The sequence below is a fragment of the Bison bison genome, unplaced genomic scaffold, assembly GCF_000754665.1.
Source record: "Bison bison bison isolate TAMUID 2011002044 unplaced genomic scaffold, Bison_UMD1.0 scf7180017864458, whole genome shotgun sequence".
NCBI classification, from domain to species: domain Eukaryota; kingdom Metazoa; phylum Chordata; class Mammalia; order Artiodactyla; family Bovidae; genus Bison; species Bison bison.
Genome location: NW_011495020.1, coordinates 6,300,408 through 6,306,662, shown reverse-complemented (window position 1 = coordinate 6,306,662; position 6,255 = coordinate 6,300,408). Strand labels below are relative to the sequence as shown.

The 6,255-nt window shown below is 41.6% G+C and overlaps 1 non-coding gene across 1 annotated transcript; it reads right to left on the bottom strand.

Annotated features, from left to right (window-relative positions):
* Nucleotides 1-3,380: 3,380 nt before the first annotated feature.
* TRNAG-UCC lies at nt 3,381-3,453 on the bottom strand. Its single transcript has one exon. It is a non-coding gene; the product is annotated as a tRNA-Gly (tRNA).
* Between the last annotated feature and the right edge of the window lie 2,802 nt (nt 3,454-6,255).

Sequence of the window (6,255 nt, the reverse complement as noted above, 5' to 3'; positions counted from 1 at the left end):
AAGAGATGGGAATACCAGACCACCTTATCTGTCTCTCATGAAATCTGTATGCAGGTCAAGAAGCAAGTAAGAACCCGACATGGAACAATGGACTGGTTCAAATTGGGTAAGGTGTACCTCAAAGCTGTATATTGTCACCTTGCTTATTTAACTTACATGCAGAGTATATCATGAGAAACACTGGGCTGGATGAAGCACAAGCTGGAATCAAGATTGCTGGGAGAAATATCAATAACCTCAGATATGCAGATGACACCACCCTTATGGCAGAAAGCAAAGAGTAGCTAAACAGCCTCTTGATGAAACTGAGAGGAGAGTGAAAAAGCTGACTTAAAACTCAACATTCAAAAAACAAAGATCATGGCATCTGGTCCCATCACTTCGTGGCAGATAGATGGGGCAACAGTGGAAACAGTGACAGACTTTATTTTCTTGGGCTCCAAAATCACTACAAATGGTGACTGTACCCATGAAATTAAAAGATGTCGGTTACTTGGAAGAACAGCAGTGACAAACCTAGACAGTGTATTAAAAAGCAGAGACATTGCTTTGCCTACAAAGGTCCATCTAGTCAAAGCTGTGGTTTTTCTAGTAGTCACGTACAGATATGAAAGCTGGCAATAGAAAAGGCTGAGTGCCAAAGAATTGATGCCTTCAAACTGCAGTGCTGGAGAAGACTCTTGAGAGTCCCTTGGACTGCAAGGAGATCCAACCAGTCCATCCTAAATGAAATCAGTCCTGAATGTTCATTGGAAGGACTGATGCTGATGCTGAAACTCCAATACTTTGGCTACCCGATGTGAAGAACTGACTCATTTTAAAAGACCCTGATGCTGGGAAAGATTGAAGGCAGGAGGAGAAGGGGACAACAGAGGATGAGACGGTTGGATGGCATCACCAACTCACTGGACATGAGTTTGAGCAAACTCTGGGAAATGGTGAAGGACAGGGAGGCCTGGAGTGCTACACTCCATGGGGTCATAAAGAGTCAGACATGACTGAACAACAGCAACAGCAATGAACTTATGATATAAGATGAAGAATGTGGGAAATACAGAATGGGATTTAAAAGTTGCACATTACCACATTGTAACAGCCTGAGATGACTAATGGAATGATCCATATGACCAAATAAATCAGTGTCACAATAAAGTAAGGAGATGCGACCCTACACTGAAAATGCACAGATCTTCAGATTAGAGGTTTTTAAAACTTCAGCTTTATGCTACCAACTCTTTGCTATTTAGTCGCTAAATTGTGTCTGACTCTTTGAGATCCCATGGACTGTAACCCACCAGATTCTTCTGTCCATAGAATTTTCCAGGCAAGAATACTGGAGTGGTTTGCCATTTCCTTCTCCTGAGGATCTTCCCAACCCAGGGATGGAACCCAGGTCTCCTGCTTGTCGGGTGTATTCTTTACTGCTGAGCCACCGGAAAGACCAGAGACATATCTAAAGCATGCTACCAGAGACATATTTAAAACATAAAGACAATGGAGAGACTGAAAATGTAAAGGAAGAAAAAGAGCAGACCCTTAAGAGCAAAGCAAAGTGGACACAAATATCCAACTCCACATTCTTTATTGCATAGACACAGCTAGACCATTCTCAAACTGGACAAAGTTCACTTAAGAACAAAATAGTGGAATTACAGTTCAAAAATAGCCTCAGAGGTTTTTATGATGGGTTAAATTGTGCCTCTCCAAAATTTATGTTCAAGTACCTTGAGATGAGATGAGACTGTATTTGGAGACAGGATCTTTAAAGAAACAATTAAGTTAAAATAGGGAGGGACCCAATCCACACTGAGTAGGGTCCTTACAAGAAGAAGAAATTTGGACACAAAAAGAGGCGCCAGGGATGTGTGGGCATGGAGGAAGGACTGTACCAGGACACAAGGAGAAACAGGTGTATCTCCAAACCAAGGAGAGCGCTTTCAAAGAGAACCGACACTGCAGACACCTGATCTTGAACTTCTAGCCTCCAGAACTTTGAGAAAACCACTTTCTGTTATTAGAGCCACCTTGTCCGTGACTTTGTTTGTGGTATCCAGTTTGTGATACTTTGTGACAGCATCCCTAGGATACTTAAGAAAGCCTTAAATAATAGTAGTAATTGCAATAATGTCATACCCTAGATCTTTTCAGGCCATTTCCTTTTGGAGAATTCCAAAGATCAAAAAAGCGGCCATGTGCAACAAGAAGATGTCTTCTGGCAACTCCCTCCTTACAAAGAGGCTTTTAATAATGGGCCTTGGCACAGAGGTAACCAGCATTGTGCCCTGGGGCGGGTCTCACCATTGTCCTCCTCTGTGGGCAGCCGAAGAGAGCCAAAGATGCAATGCCATCCAAGGGAGTGCCATCTGGGAGGATGTTTCTAAAGAAAACAGGAGGCTCTGGTTCCTGGATTTGCCACTCTGATCCAGTTTAATCGCTAACATCTATAAGAAAAGAAAAGTCCTCTTTCTTTCATATCACATTGGGCTAGAGCCAAATGAGATTCTTCATGCTGATGGTGAGGGGTAATAGCCATATCGTAATCATCATTTTAGAGAACATTTCTCTCCTACCAGCTCTTGCTGAACATATTTAGATTCTGAGATAACATTAGGGGGTAAGAACATTTGTCCTTTAAAGACTTCCATTTGAGGGCTTCAACTGCTCACTGGCTTTGTCATTTGTTATTCATATGTGTTCATCAAATTGTTCAAATGTTTTTATTTCCTCCTATCAATGGTTTCATTTAGAAAACACTTCGTATCATCTCCAAGCTAATTATTTAATAAAAAAAGGTTTCTTTCATTTTTTATTTTCTCATCTCTCTTCTTTTGACATTGAGGTCATGTTTCTCATCTGAAACTCCAATGTGTGCTAACTTTACATTTTTATAAATTCATACATTGCAGGCACTTTGTTTTGGTCCAGTGTTTTCCCCCCAGGAGGGGAAAGTTGTATTTATAGGCGTCTATAAATGCGAGGCTTTGTTGTGCTGATCTTTTCTTTCTTCTCACCCCCTCGAGGTTGTGGCTAGAAATCTGCGCAATTCTTGCTTTAAAAAAAAGTAAAGAATGAAAGACAATGTGATACAGTTGGTCTCTGTTGATTACTTGGTAGTCTGGTGACTGTAGAAATGCTGATCAAAGGCTCTGGACAGTGAAAGCCAAGCTTGTGGGGGAAGAGGCTGAGGGGCAGCAGGATTTAGGAAAGTTACAGAGCTTTGCTAGTATAATCTAAGAACTTTTCATACCTTCTTCTTCTTCTTTTTTTTTTTTTTAGATTTTTTTGATGTGGACCAGTTTTAAAGTCTTTATTGAATTTGTCACAATTTTGCTTCTGTTTTATGTTTTGGTGTTCTGGCCACAAGGCATGTGGGATCTTAGCTCCCAGGCCAGGGATCAAACCTGTGCCCCCTGCATTGGAAATGCAGAGTCTTAACCACTCGACCACCAAGGAAGGGCCCTTCTTTTCCTTCTTTCTTTCTTTCCTCTCTGCTCTTTGGTCTTTCTACTGCTCTCTATTTTTCCATATTTTGTTTTTTCCTTTCTTTCTTCTTTCCTTCATACATGGAAGGAAACTACAAGATTGAACCACAGGCTGGAAATGGCCAAATATCAGCAATTTCACACACTCAGCCTAATACTGAAGAAGGCAATCCCATGGACGGAGGAGCCTGGTGGGCTGCAGTCCATGGGGTCACTAAGAGTTGGAGATGACTGAGCGACTTCACTTTCACTTTTCACTTTCATGCATTGGAGAAGGAAATGGCAACCCACTCCAGTGTTCTTGCCTGGAGAATCCCAGGGACGGGGAAGCCTGGTGGGCTGCCATCCCTGGGGTCACACAGAGTTGGACACGACTGAAGCGACTTAGCAGCAGCAGCAGCAGCAACCTAATACACCAAAATATTCAAGATTTAAAACTTCTGTACACAAAGAAGAGAGAATAACAGTACAATATTATTTTCCAAAAATAGAGATTCTTCCTTATTCAAGAAGGCAAACTGGCTTAGGACTGGCCGTGGGTTTAACCAGGCCTGAATGGAATCCTAGTCCCACAACTTGTTCTTTGCAAGACTTTGATCAAGTGACTTTGCCTCTCTCAGTCTCAGTTGCCTTATCTGTAAATGGGAAACCTGGTACCTATTTTACAGGATTTTTCTGAAAACTGAAAGTAAACATAAAAAGGCATGACAATCTTAAAATTTTATTTAAGATTTTATTTTATTTATTTTTTTTAAATTTTATTTTATTTTTAAACTTTACATAATTGTATTAGTTTTGCCAAATTAAAAAAAAATAAAGTGAGATTTTGAGGCTGAAAAAAAAAAAAGGCATGACACCTTACAGAGTGAGTGGTCTGACACATACACATGTCTAAGTTTTTTATGATACTTTGGTGATGAGAAAAATGCAAATTTATTCAAAAGCATTACTGAATACTTGTGGCTTCAAGGCAGAAGTTACAAGCTGATTCAGAAAGAATTGATCACATTGGAAAGAAAATGTATTAGTTCAGTTCAGTTTAGTTCAGTTGCTCAGTCATGTCCGACTCTTTGTGACTCCATGGACTGCAGCATGCCAAGCCTCCCTGTCTATCACCAACTCCTGCAGTTTACTCAAACTCATGTCCATTGTGTCAGTGATGCCATCTAACCGTCTCATCCTCTGCCATCCCCTTCTCCTCCTGCCTTCAATCTTTCCCAGCATCAGGGTCTTTTCAAATGAGTCAACTCTTCCCATCAGGTGGCCAAAGTATTGAAGTTTCAGCTTCAACATCAGTCCTTCAAATGAATACCCAGGACTGATTTCCTTTAGGATGGACTGGTTGGATTTCCTTGCAGTCCAAGGGACTCTCAAGAGTATTCTCCAACACCACAGTTCAAAAGCATCAATTCTTCGGTTCTCAGCCTTCTTCACAGTCCAACTCTCACATCCATACAGACCACTGGAAAAACCATAGCCTTGACTAGACGGACCTCTGTTGGCAAAGTAATGTCTCTGCTTTTTAATATGCTGTCTAGGTTGGTTATAACTTTCCTTCCAAGGAGTCAGCATCTTTTAATTTCATGGCTGCAGTCACCATCTGCAGTGATTTTGGAGCCCCCAAAAATGAAGTCAGCCACTGTTTCCACTGTTTCCCCATCTCTTTGTCTTGAAATGATGGGACCGGATGCCATGATCTTCATTTTCTGAATGTTGAGCTTTAAGCCAACTTTTTCACTCTCCTCTTTCACTTTCATCAAGAGGCTGTTTAGTTCTTCTTAGCTTTCTGCCATAAGGGTGGTGTCATCTGCATATCTGAGGTTACTGATATTTCTCCCGGCAATCTTGATTCCAGCTTGTGCTTCTTCCAGCCCAGCATTTCTCATGATGTACTTTGCATATAAATTAAATAAGCAGAGTGACAATATACAGCCTAAGACCATGAACAAATATTTAACCAAAACAGTTTGCCTCTAAGCATCAATATATGGGGGACCAAGTACCAGCATGTGATTGATTGAACAAGGATGGGTTTCCCCAAGACTTAATTCCTTTTGTGATATATCACATACATAGGGCTGTGGGCAATTATGTGAAGTAAGTGTGTGTGTGTGAAGAACATAGTGTCAGGAGTCAAAAGTCAGGATATACTGAAAGGTTTTTCCACAGTTTCAGGAAGACCTTGGAAATCTCATTTTCCAACTGGATGAGGCTCCCCCTCACTTCAGTTGTGCAGTGTAGAAGCTCTTTGGGGAATATATTCCGGGGCACTGGGTAGGGCTTTCTGTTTAAATACTGACTTAATTCTGGGACAGTGGCCACCAGGTACTCTGATCATCACACTGCTGACATCTTGTGGGGCTACAGCAAGAATCTCACAGTCCTGAGGGCATGACGGGAAGCCTTGTGGCTCCATTTCAAATACCCAATGGCTGGGATGAACAGCCATGAGGGGTGTAGGTTGAGTATTTGTCTGATTGCAGTGATTATGATAGTTCCTTTACAACTTTGGTTTCAACTGCATGCTATTATGGGCCTTCCCAGGTGGCTCAGTGGGTAAAGAATCCACTTGCAACACAGAAGAGACAGGAGACGTGGGTTCAATCTTGGGTCTGGAAGATCCCTTGGAGAAGGAAATAGTAACCCACTTCAGTATTTTTGCCTGGAAAATCTCATAGGCAGAGGAGACTGGTGGGCTACAGTCCATGGGATTGCAGAGAGCCAGTCATGACTGTAGAGACTGAACACAAGCACATGCTAATATATAGCTTGC